Here is a 13633-nt window from a genome sequence, read left to right on the forward strand (position 1 = left end):
CAGGAAATATCATGCATTACATGCACAGGTCATAATTGACAACTCTGGATTGATACGTCACATAGAAAGCGGCTTCCTTGGTCATCAAAATGATGCTCAACAATATTCTTTAATGTCAAATAAAATTTATTTACTCAATAAACACAAATTAAGCTTATAATTATAATTTTTCTTTTAAATCTGTTTCCATGTTTAAATTGTGTCACATGCATGAAAACAATCCCAGAAAAATGAAAGAATGTACAGTAAAGTTAAGAAAGACTGAAAACGTATTTCTATACGTTCCCTGAAAGCGGTCTTTTGTTCGAAAGTCCGCAGTCCGCAGTACGGTGTCAGGTGTACGCGATTCCGAAAATGTTCACTAGGATGATGAATTACAAAAGCAGTAAAATAAAATGATCAATTTATAAATAGTCAACGCTAAGTATGAAAAAAAATTAAAAAGAATTCTCTTTAAATATGATTTTAAAAGAGATTTTTTCGTCACAAATTGTACAGATGACCCGAAAACTAATGAATTTGTTTGGGTATAGGATACAATTATAATTTCCATGAACGACATTTCCATGTCAATGCAAATATGTCCTGAGATACTGGGAACGTTTTCATATTATAACATACGCAGGGTGTTCTGAATTTTACAAGCGTGAAACAAGCAACAGCCTGAGGACTTGGATATATGTGTCAATTGTTTATTGTTTATATTCTGCTTTTTATGACATTACAATATTTAAATCTCTGGACAGTTAGTAAAGCTAATTTGTAAAAGCAACTCACAATTTGTAACTGAAAGTGATAATGATTCACTCTTTTATATGAAATTAATAAATATATTCAAATAACTTTTTTTAAATTATGAACAGGTGGGATATTTCCAGTGATCCTCTTAGCCCTCTGTAAATATTTACTTTGCACATGTAACAGATGGCCGGTTTCGATGTACTAGTGAGTAAATATGTTAACAAATGTTCATTCAACAAATACTTTATTCCCGGCCAAGTTGCTTTTAAAATTTCAATTTGATTTTGTAGATTGTACAACATTACTGGATTCAGCTGTATGCAATAACTGTACGTATGTGGACGTAGGAGGTACAATAAATTGTTATTTCATTTTTTTGAAGAAAATTTTAGTTTTTTGTTTGTTTAATATACAGAAATATTTGGTTTCTATAAGTAAATAGTATCTAAAATTGTACTCACTATCTGAATAAAAATTTGAAGCACAGTTATTTTACAGACCCTAAACCATGCTACTACACCTCAGAAACGAACCAAACCGTTCCATGCACAAAGCTTACCGTACCGTTCACAAAGCGAACCGTTCCATGCACAAAGCGTACCCGTACCGTTCACAAAACGAACCGTTCCGTTCATAAAGCGTACTGTTTCGTGCACAAAGCGTACCGAACCGTAACGTTCGAGTGTGTAGTAGCACGGTTAGGGTCTGTAAGTTTGTAACTACAACAGCATGGGTTTAAGAACAAGGAACATTAACTGGCAAGGTTGGAAATATGCAGCTTACGTCATTTCTATCTGTTACAATTAAAACATTCAATGAAAGACAATGAGATGGGCCTGAACAATTCGACGGGGAAGGCCGAGAAAACATTGGATTGAAATTCTAGTTTGAATTTCATTTTTAATCCATCTCAGCTACGCTACAGAAGGCACATTATTACTGATTGACCTAGAAGACAAGTAATTTCAATTTCAGTATAATTTGCAAATAATATATAAATCATATTTTTCTGTCACGCGTTTTAAAGAACTATATGAAGGGACAAATATTTTTTTTGTATAATCTTTGTATGTTGGGGGGATGAGTTTAATGGTCTTGGAAATAGATAAGTTGTCAGACATCTTTTACTGAAGACAAAACTATAAAAGCTCTTGTCAACCTAAAAATAAATTGGTACAAAGCATGAGCTGACTCTACAATTTTGACAGCCCCCTTTCTAGAATCAAATGACCGTCTCCTGAAAAAAAAAATGTTTTCTGTGACTTTTACATACCCGGTATGTACAAGTGTCCTTAAGATTATAGGCTAAGAACTCATTTCAATATAAGTTTCAACCAATATTTATTTGGGAAATGAATATATTTGTTTTTGGATCATACATTCACATTTTGCTTTTGAAAACAGCTCAGGTGGATTGAAAATGAATTTCAAACTAGAATTTCAATCCAATGTTTTCTCGGCCTTCTGCGTCAATTTGTACCCGCCCATTGCGTTGTCTATCATTGAATGTTTTGATTGAAACAAATCGAAATGTCGTAAGCTGTATATTTCCAATCTTGCCAGTTAATGTTCTGTGGTCTTACAAATTGATATAAATTCTGAAAAAGAACGTTTGATTCTTATAATTCCAATTACAAATTTAATTTTTCACAATTATTTCTCCTTAAATTTTCATTTTAATCCATTATTATGTTATTTCTATACAGCATGGGAATACCTCTTGCCGCTCACTTTTACATTTTGAATGAAGGAAAAAAGGCATGCTGTAGGTATGTGGTGTCTTTGTACGAGTATATATAGTTGCCATGTTAAAATATTATGTTTTTACAGATCAGGACGGATGTTGGAATCATACATTGACTGAAAGAGAAAACGGTATTTTATAAATATTTAAATACACTGTCGTTTGAATCAATATGAAGAAATTATATAACTGTCCTAAAACAAAACAAATAAGAATATAATTTTATAACACAGTTACCGATGTTTATCCTTATCGAGGTTATTTCTCACCTGAAACCTTTGTCGGATCTGTAATTGGTGGCACTTTATTTGGATCACTCATCACAAACTTTATTTTCCTCTGTGTTCTGAGAAGTAAACAAAGAAAACAGAAAAGGTAATTTTAAGTCACATATTACAAGCCTTTTATTACTTACAAAATGGGAAACTAAAACGAAAGAAAAGTGAAAAGGAACGAGAGCTAAAAATCTTAAACTAAATTCTATTTCTGTTGCACATATATAAAAGGCAGACTAGAACCAGTATTTTCTATATATGCATTCATATATTCCTCACAGTGAATACTTAATTAAGTGCACTGTAAATTATTTATTAATTTTTCCCTTTTTTTTCCTTTGCAAAACTAGTATATAGATAAATGCGCTGAGCAATAAAATATGTGCTTAAAAGATTTACAACTCAAATAAGTAGAAATATAGTAGATTAGATTAAAAAAAATATTTTTCTTTTGGAAAAAAAAGCTTATTATATAATTAGCTGATCAATTCTATCAATATTACGATGACATTTTTATCAAATCTTATTCTGCAACTTTAGAACCAACGCGCTTAAATAACCACTTTCCCACTTTTCACTGGCAAATGAATGAAAATGTAAAAGTAGTAAACTTAATTTGAAGCAAAATACAGTAAGCCTTTTTTATTATGATGGGCGAGTGACCTTTATTTCTTCATGCATTTTGTCGATAAAAATTATTCCATTTTTATGTTTTTCGTTAAGTATGAAAAGGAAGACTTGATAACATTTTCAGAATTAAGTGAATGTTTAAGGCATGCGTAATGTTAGTGTGCATTGAAAAAAAAATGAAAAAAAAAAAATAGAAATAGTACATAAACAATTTTAATTTGCAGCGGAGAGTATCGTTTTATTTTCGGTACGTTTGATCATTATGATTGTATTCTAGAAGAACTTGCATGTAGATTTATAGATTTATTTATACAGGTACAGTTTGCAATCAAACGTTTACACAGAGTTAATATCATCTCTCTTTTGGAACTTCCAGTAATCGTGTTTTAGACCAGGGGCTCGTAACATAAAGCTTGCTAAGTTTTTTACTTGAGTAGTGTCCTAAGTACGTTTTAAGCATAATCTTATGACCTGTCTAATTACTACTTAAGTACGTCTTAAACCGTAACATAAAGCGAACTTAGCGAGGTCATAGCTAAGTCAAACATGTTAAAAATATTTCAAATGAGTCAACCTATGGTTTTTCATTTTATATAGTTATATTGCTTAATGCCATTCAGTTAGGGTTTTTAATTAAATACATACCCCAGGTATGTAAATTGGCGGCCTTACTTATCGATTTAAGTTAGGTAAGATTTCGTTATAAAATTATTAATCATCAATTATTACAATTATAATTCTGTTATAAATTATTCGGAATGTATGAAAACAAATCCCGCACGTTCAGAAAGAGGCGATTTGTGGTTCATTGTAAATGTATGATTATTGTTTTATCGGGACCCGTTTTATCACCTGAGATGTTTTCAATTTACATTTTGTAACTCTTTTGTTTTGATGATATTATTATCGCAGAAAAGACAAGATAACCGACCGTCGACCTACTTGAAATTGAAACTCTAAAAAGTCCAATACATTTATTTTGTATCCCCCCCCCATGTATCAGGCCATGCATGTCAAAAGAAAAGACTGCAGATCGTATGTCTCCACTTCTTTCTCAACAGCTCTCTCTCTCTCTCTCTCTCTCTCTCTCTCTCTCTCTCTCTCTCTCAAGTAATACTGGAATTAGTGATCAGGGCGTGTAGTATAAAGCTTGCTAAGTTTTTGACTTATGTAGGGTTGTAAGTAAGTTTTAAGCATAATCTAATGACCTGTCTAAGTACTACTTAAGTATGTTTTGAAACCGTAACATAAAACGAACTTAGCGAGGTCTTAGCTAAGTCAAACTTATGTTTAAAATATTTCAAATGAGTCAAACTATGGTTTTCTTTCATTATATATATATATATATATATATATATATATATATATATATATATATATATATATATATATATATATATATATAATTGCTAAATGCCATTCAGTTAGGGTTTTAATTAAATACATATGTAAACTGGCGCCTTACCGATCGATTTAAGTTAGGTAAGATTTCGTTATAAATTATTAATCATCAATTATTAAAATTATAATTCTGTTATAAATTATTCGGAATGTTTGAAAACAAATGCTGCACGATCATAAAGTGGCGATTTTAGATTCATTGTAAATGTATGATTATTGCTTTATCGGGACCCGTTTTATCACCCGAGATGTTTTCAGCTTACATACTGTAAATCTTTTGTTTTGATGATATTATTATCGCAGAAAAGACAAGATAACCGACCGTCTATCTACTTGAAATTGAAACTCTTAAAAGTCCAGTACATTTATTTTGTATCACCCCATGTATCAGGCCTTGCATGTCATAAGAAAAGACTGCAGATACTTTGTCAAACAATGGCAAAATATCAACTTTTCCAAATTTAGTCAAAACTGAAAAATAACAACATTTTGGGAAGAAAAATAAAACAATTAGCAGAACTTTCACAATGTATCACTTATTTCATCTGAAGGTACTTGTCACAAGTAATGAAAATATTCAAAAACATTTATGGGCAAATAACAACAAATATTGACTATAACAAAATGAAAAATCATAAAATTGGCATTTCGCCAAAAAAAAAAAAAAAAACAAAAAAAAAAACAGCTTCTATGAACATTTCATATAACAAGATATATTTGTTCTTTTTAAAGAAAAATTTCAATGAATTTAAGCTTAACATCTGGAAAATCAATGAGATATTGTTAGCTGACCCATAAAAGAATATTTATTCATATCTATAGGTGAGAATATGATCTTAAATATAGACCCCCACCCAATTTCTAGCACAATACAAAAACAGTCTTCTATTACTCATTACTGCAGTTAATAAGGCTGCATCATAATTTCGAAATTACATGTTTTTATAAAATATGAACATGAAACAAAATACTGCAATCCAAAACACAAAGTAATTAAAAATTTACTTGCTACATATGATAGCACAAAAGGCTATAAAGTATTACAATTAGGACAAGTATTGTTGGCGTGTGAAATTTTTTTCGAACCTCCATCAAAATTATCAGCTACAATGTATTTAATTAGCAAACCATATCATATGCAATTTAAAGAAGCTCTGAACAATACATGTGTATCAAGAAGTGATCTACAGACTTTCTATTAAGGAAAAAATTATCATATAAAGGTATGCACATTGAGACAATTAGTTCATTTTCAACAAGTACCTGCATTATTTCTACTCGAAAAATGTTATGAATTATTCATGAACAGAAAACACTGTTGTTGACTTTTGGGGAAATAAATTTGAATATTAATTCAATTACTTATTCTTTGTCTAAGATAATGCTAGTAAAAATATTTTAATAATTGTGAAATAAATGGTATAAAGCAATCATTTTTTTTTCTATCCGACTTCCAAGGGCAAATCACTCTTACTGCATACAACTACTCCTTCAAGTAGAGCTCTTTAGAGTGCTGTTAAGAACTTCCTTAAATAATGACCTCACTGAGTCGATTAGAAATATGGTTGAATCTTCTGAATTTCCAGCATGGAGACACACATGAATATTCTCATTTCCAATTTCATCTTCAGGAAAATCACTCTGACAAGCCAGCTACATTGCTCCCTGTTTGGGAAACTAAATTATTAGTAACGGACACCTTGGTACTTTCTAAGGAAAAAATTCAATGCCATATCTTGAAGGCTTCGCCGTTGTTTGGGGATTTTTTAATATTCAGCTTTGCAGGTTACCGATTTCATTATAAACTTCATGATGTTGCATCTCCAGTCTTTTATTTAAGATGACTTTTTTCTACCTGCAGAAGTAAAAAACATTTTTCAACATGTTCAATATCTTTAAATGAAGACAAATATCAAAACTGAATTAATACTAAATCAAGAAATGTGTTTTTCTAATTATCATTCTGGCAGTTGTTCAAGTTAAACTGTTTAACAAGTTTTCTTGATACATGCATATACATGTATTATAATGATTTCAAAACCATTTTGATCAATAAAATGAGAAATAAGCAGACCATTACTACATATGTATATGTAGTGCTGTGTTTTCTGACTAACAATTTAGATTTGATTTTTGAAACTGGATACCTTGAAGAGATGCATCTATAAGCTGTCCAAATTCCTGAAATTGTCTTTTCCAAGATTAACACCAAGGTTTCATTTGGATTCCGTTATAGCCGCCATGATTTACATGTGTATTTGCTGATATTCCTTTTCTATTTCATCCTCTTTGGTGAATCCTTTGAAAACAAACAAAAAATAAGAATATAATCTAATCATGTTAAAAATCACTTAATTCATGATAAAAATTGACTAATTTTATAATAAAAATCAATATATTTATTAATTATCTTTCTGTCAACATGATCAAAAGGAACGTCATATATTATCCTTACAAAAAAAGGACAGGTCAAGAACTACTTGATCAATAATACTATGAATGCATGGGATAGAAATTTACAGTGCAAAATATTAGGCTATAATTTTTTTTTTCAGTCCATGAATTTATATGGAAAGCATTGACTTTTGCAGGCAATTTTTCTGTATTTTTCCTTTTTAGAGAATTGATTCCCCATGGATGCATTGTATATTTGCAAGAAAAAAAAATTAAAAATATAATTCCCCCCCTTTTTGGTACAGAAAATTTGCATTTCATTTAGGATATATTTCACATCAGCTTTCATAATTATCCCATTTTGACAATTTTTTCAAACCCGCTAAAGGTGACAAAAAAAAATATTTCAAGTTATCTCTGCTTTAAATTGTTTTTAAAACCTCCCTAGTATAAATATTAATACACGTGTAGTCATTTACTTGCGATTTGTTTATTTCTTTTAATAAAAAGAAAAAAAAAATGTAAAAAGTTGCTTTGAAATATAGGTCTAGCTATCTACATGTATATACTTAGCTAAATCAATTGAGTGTACTGGACCTGGTTATATAATTATAAGGAGATGGTGTCTGACCTGATGTATGTCTTCATGCTCTGCCATCTACATGTATTTTTAAGTATTTTTTTTATAGTGAAATGTACCGGGGAGAGTCAGGGCAGAGGCCCCTTCATGTGTCACAATTTTCATAGCAGAGGAATCTCGGGTTACATTCATGCAAGCCATTTAAATGGAGAAAAAAAGCATACATACATGTACTTAGCATTTGTAATATTTATATTTACCTCTTGTCTTCTTATCTTGGTCTTTTTCTTTCTTCCACACTGCCAATCCTCACCCCTGACCCGCTTTGATAAGTTTTCTCACCAAACCATTTATTTACCACTACAAGTGCCTACATATTGTACCTCTAAACGCGAGAGAGTAATCAAAGGGAAGTAATAGGTAAGCAAAAACGCTTCAAAATGCAGAAAAAATGGATATTCACCTTTGAATTTCTTTAACACATATCATTTGCCCACCAATTTTTTAATTGTTTAATTATAATCAAATAACAACCTTTCTTGTTTTATTACTGCTTAATTTGTAGATGGCTGCATTTTTTTGTTTTATGTCTTAAAAAACTGAGCAAAATTTACTATATTTTTGACATTTTGCAATGCATAACATGACCACTTACGAGTGTAAAATTCAAATTGAACTGCAGATATTCTTGTTTGAATCTCTAGTATTGGATAACGACAATAAACACAAATTTAGATATCTCTGTTCATTTCTAGACATGGTTTTTCATGAAAAGTACAGATTTTCATGATTTACAAAAATGAGAAAGTTTGTATCCCGTTTCCTTGGCAACCAATTACAATTCAAGAACTATTTTTAGATTTTACAATCACTCACACACCTGTATTAAATTAATGTATAAAAATTTAAATCAGTCTGTAACTATGTGTGCCAAAATATTTTGGTGGTTACGGAGAATTGCTCTTAAGGTGGACGTCCTAACTTATCGGTTTAAGTATGCAAGATTAGATTTTGTATTAAAATAATTATTATGTTATAAATTATTCCGAATGTTTGAAATCAAATACCACACAGTCAGAAAGTAGCGATTTTTTCTTAATTGCCAATGTTCACGACAATTGTTTTATCACCTGAGATGTTTTCAGTTTACTTTTTTGTAACTCTTAATTTGACAAATGTTCACTTTCCATGTTATTCTCCCAAACAAGAAAAGATAATCGACCGCCTATTGACTTCATTGAAACTCTAAAAAGTTCAATACATTTTGAATCCCCGCTATGTATCAGGCCATGCGTGTCAAAAGCAAAAACTGCAGAAGTTTTAAGATATACTCATTTTCAATTTAATCAAGGATGCAAAAAGAAAATTTGGATATTTTTTCGTACATGACTGTCTCTACTTAACAGCAATTCTCTCTCTCTCTCTCTCTCTTTCTCTCTTTCTCTCTCTACAACAGTAATGAACACTGCCTAAATCCTTCTACATTTATTCTACTTCACAGATACTTTTTTATTACTGGTTTAGTCATCATCCTCTTTCTTTTCTTTTTTTAACAAATTATTTCAACTCATATTTTCAAATTTAACATACCGATCAATTGTTTATTATTGTATTCACTTTATTTCTATAACCAAGGTCCCACTAAATATAGACGTATCCCTAAAATTAAATTTTGTATTTACATGTATGTTGTGTTGGAAGTGATATTGGAATCAGTGATCATTCCCCACCCAGCCCCCCACCCCCCCCAAACCCCCACCCCCCAAAAAAATAAAATAAAAAAATAAAATAAAATTCTTAAATCAGCGTCCAATAGAGGTAATTATTTTCTTCAATGCATAATATGTATAGAGGAATGTTTTAACATCGAAAATCTACATTTAATAACTCTTAATATATGTAGAAGAAAGTTAAAGTCTAAGACCGTGCTTAAATAGGAATTAAGTACAGTCTAAAACGACGAAAGACAGTATCTAGAAGTGTACTAAGATTTAGCAATCCTAGCAAAACTAAGACAGCCGGTAGAGGTGACTGAGGTATAAAATATTCCTTGAATTCTTTTCTGCATCCTTGATGAAATTGCAAATGAGTATATTATAAAACGTCTGCAGTCTTTTATTCGGACATGCATGACCTGATACTTGTATAAGAGTCGGGGGTGGGGGGTCAAATCTATTGGACTTTTTTTTTAGAAATTTAATTTCAAGTAGAGAGAAGGTCGATTATCTTGTCATTCTTACAATAATAACAGGGAAAGTGAACATTTGTCAAATCAAAAGAGTTACAAAATGTAAACTGAAAACATCTCAGGGGATAAAACTTGTCCCAATGAAGCAATAACCATACATTGACAAATAACCAAAACCGCCACCTTCTGACCGTGCAGCATTTTTTTTTCAAACATTCCGAATAATTTATTACAGAATTGTAATTTTAATAAAAAATCCGATCTTACATAACTAAAATCGATAGATAAGGACGTCAACTTAAATACGTATTTAATTAAAACCCAAACTGAATGATATTTAGCAATATTTCTATATGAAATGAAAAACCATAGGTTGACTCATATGAAATAATCTAACATAAGTTTGACGTAGCTTGGACTTAGCTTTGTTCGCTTTATGTTACGGTTTAAAACGTACTTAAGTAGTACTTAGGCAGGTCCTAAGATTATGCTTAAAACGTACTTACGACCCAAATTAATTCAAATACTTAGCAAAATTTATGTTACGAGCCCCGGACGCCTAAGTTTTGCTAACATTGCCAAATCTAAGTACGCTTCTAGTTAAGGTCTTTAGTTTTAGAGTGTACTTAAGTCCTACTTGAGCACGATCTTAGACTTAAGTAGCCTTTATGTTACGACCCCCAGTGTTCTCAAATGTGTATTGTTTTTTCTCAATTACTTTCAGATCGTTTGGGTTTGTGTGAGATAGATTATTGCTTCCTTTTGATCTGATAGAAATGTTTTTGTTTGGGTTTTTTTCATTATTTTTAATTTTACATAAAAACTTATGAACTTTAATATCTTGACTTGATACCAAATGTAACATATAACTGAATATTTCAGAACTGAGGAAAGATGATACATACCTTTTTTTTTCTTTGGAGGAGACTTATATTACCTCAAAGGCTTAAAAATTTGGATAATTTTTTTCTCCTTGGTTTTCTAAAAATAAAATAGATTTAGAAAATAGTAGTTACTTTTTCAACAAAATAACAACTATTAACAAATCATACTTATAAGGTTTACAAATGAGAACAAATTTTAGAATATATGAATTAATTAGTGCTTAAAGTGCAATCTTAACATTACAAAACTATGTCAAGCCAGTTTATTTTATGAGGAAATGCAAAATGATGAAAAATCGGGAAAAAAATCACATATACTAAATATTGCATATCAAATGCACCGATTATTTATTGAAATAATTTTACAGACGAAACCGACTTTTACATAATCTGCAAAATCCAGCCTATGATCACGGAGTTGATAATCAAACACAAAATGATCTAGACCAAGGAAAGAAAAAAATGCATTATACTGTGAGATTAATGATGAAATGGTATGCTCTTTTCCTATTTATTATTGTTTTAGCCAAAGCCATATACACAAATGTACTATAAAATTATTCCAGTACAATATATCTACAAGAATATATGTCTCCACTATAAAAATCAAACATGGCCTCAATCTACTATTGTTTACATTTATATTTACGGTGATAAGTTTTCACAGAAATCCAAAATAGACAGAATTTCTCTGCATGTATAGACATTTTTTACTTTTTAAATCACTAAATTTACCTTCAAATAACTTTTAGCTAAATCTCCCAACGGGCTCCAATACAACTGGGAATAAAGAACAACAGAGCTTCACTGGACATCTCTCAACAGGAGACGAAACTCATGCTTATAATCATTTGTATGAAGTAGATAAATTAAGAAGAGTTCATCTTCAAAACAATGTTGCCATGCCAGAATCATGTTTTGCAGACAATGGTGTTTCCATACCAGAACCATGCTCCTCGGAATTGACTGATGAAAAAAGCTTTATGTCATTTAAAGCTACAGAAATCGAAAATTCCTCGGGAAAAGTTGACAGAGATGAGAAAGTTGACGCAGAAAAACAAAATAAAAGTACCGGTCAATACTATGTTCTTGAGAAAACAACGTAGTTATCGACATAAACATAAGAACATTACAACTGTAATTAGACTACCAAGCATAAAAAAGAATTATTGTACTTTAGAATTATACTGTTACTTTGATTGGTTTGATGCATGTCATGTGCATTGATGTATTCATTACGCTCAGGATGCCAACTGCTTGGTCTCCATTCAAATAATTATGAAATAGTGTTACTAATGGTGCATTGTGTCATTTGCATAGTTTTACTTATCATGAAAACAAATGCCATAAGTCAAATAACTCGTATCATCACATCATTTATATTTGCCATATCGTCAAACAAAACACTCTAGATTCAGTTCTTTTTCGCTATATTTTGAAAGTGGTAACATATATAGAATCAGAGCAGTGGGTTGAGAATAGTAAGAGGCTTGGTTCATATTTTCTATACTGCTAAATGCAAATGAATATTCATCATGATAATAAAACTATTTATATTTACTGCAAAAATTATGTTGATATCCGAGTTATTACTTCTTTCCATAATACTCTCGTCAGTAGAACGCCTTATCCCATTCTCATTCAAACCCTTCAAGGTGACTCAGTCGGTAGAGCGCTCAAATTATATGATCGGCGATCGTGAGTTCGAATCTCGGCTGGGACTGACCTATATTGATTAAAAAAAACATTGTAGCAACTGTTTCTTGCTTGCTTGTTCCTGCTTTTCATTCTAAAGTGAAAGTTGTGGGTCCTTCGTATGAGACCTTAAAAACTGAGGCACCGTGTCACGGCAAGCGTTGGCACGAAAAAGTCCTCTCACTGCTTAGTACCCCTGAGTTCCAAACAATGATCAAAATTTGAGACCCTTCGCTGGTATATATATAGTGGCGTCTCTATATGAGTGAAAAATTGTCGAATGGGAATTCAAACAATAAACATTAAATCAACCTTATTCTCCTTCAACGTAGAAAAATTCTGTAAAACAGCTTTCGTGTTCTGCTTCTTTTTACGTTTCATAATTTTTTAGAATTCTCAAAAGTATAATTATTAATTAACTATAGCAAATAATTTTAGCAAACACAAAAGAAGAAAATGAGAAATATATTAATTTTATAAAAGAAGGTAATCCAAATTTCCAGGAATGACAAATGACTTAACAGAGAAATTATATGAATGGGTTTTGAAACACAAATATTATGGCCTCCTGAGATGAAAATATTTCAAATAATCATGTTTACCTTGTACTGTCCTGATAAAATTCAATAAAATTTCCACATTACCAAATTAGGTAAAAAAAATTAAGTAGGATGGACAAGCAGAAAGTTGGATGTACAGAGAGACGAACAGCTTAATAGACAGATGTATAGGTAGGGTAGAAACGTAATTTTCTCCTATATATTAGTCATATATTCATTTGGTAGCTTGCAAGTAATAGATATAAATTAAGTTTCTTTTTGAACGGCATTGTTCTTGATTTATAGCGTACACAAAGAGCAATTGAAAAATGAGGGCATTTTTTCCTAATTCTCCGTTCTAATGAAATTCCTCTAATTTTAAGTTAATTTTTTTCATTTATGAATGTAACTTTTAACCTGCTTATCTTCAATTTTCAAAGCAAAGGTGATTTAATAATTCTTCCTTTCAAAATAATAGGGAAGTAAGCTTGACTTTTAATGATACAATAAAAAAAGAGGAAGAATTTAAATGACGTTCAATTACATCTTTAAATCTTGATCA

General features: G+C 30.7%; 1 long non-coding RNA gene across 1 annotated transcript; it reads left to right on the top strand.

The window, feature by feature from the left end:
- Positions 1-2723: 2723 nt before the first annotated feature.
- Positions 2724-13028, top strand: LOC134264670 (uncharacterized). Its single transcript, XR_009991594.1, has 3 exons — positions 2724-2860; positions 11206-11331; positions 11590-13028. It is a non-coding gene; the product is annotated as an uncharacterized LOC134264670 (long non-coding RNA).
- Positions 13029-13633: the final 605 nt, after the last annotated feature.

The sequence above is a fragment of the Saccostrea cucullata genome, unplaced genomic scaffold (genome assembly GCF_032062105.1).
Source record: "Saccostrea cucullata isolate Sc308-1 unplaced genomic scaffold, CSIRO_AGI_Scuc_v1 ctg11069, whole genome shotgun sequence".
Lineage (NCBI taxonomy): Eukaryota > Metazoa > Mollusca > Bivalvia > Ostreida > Ostreidae > Saccostrea > Saccostrea cuccullata.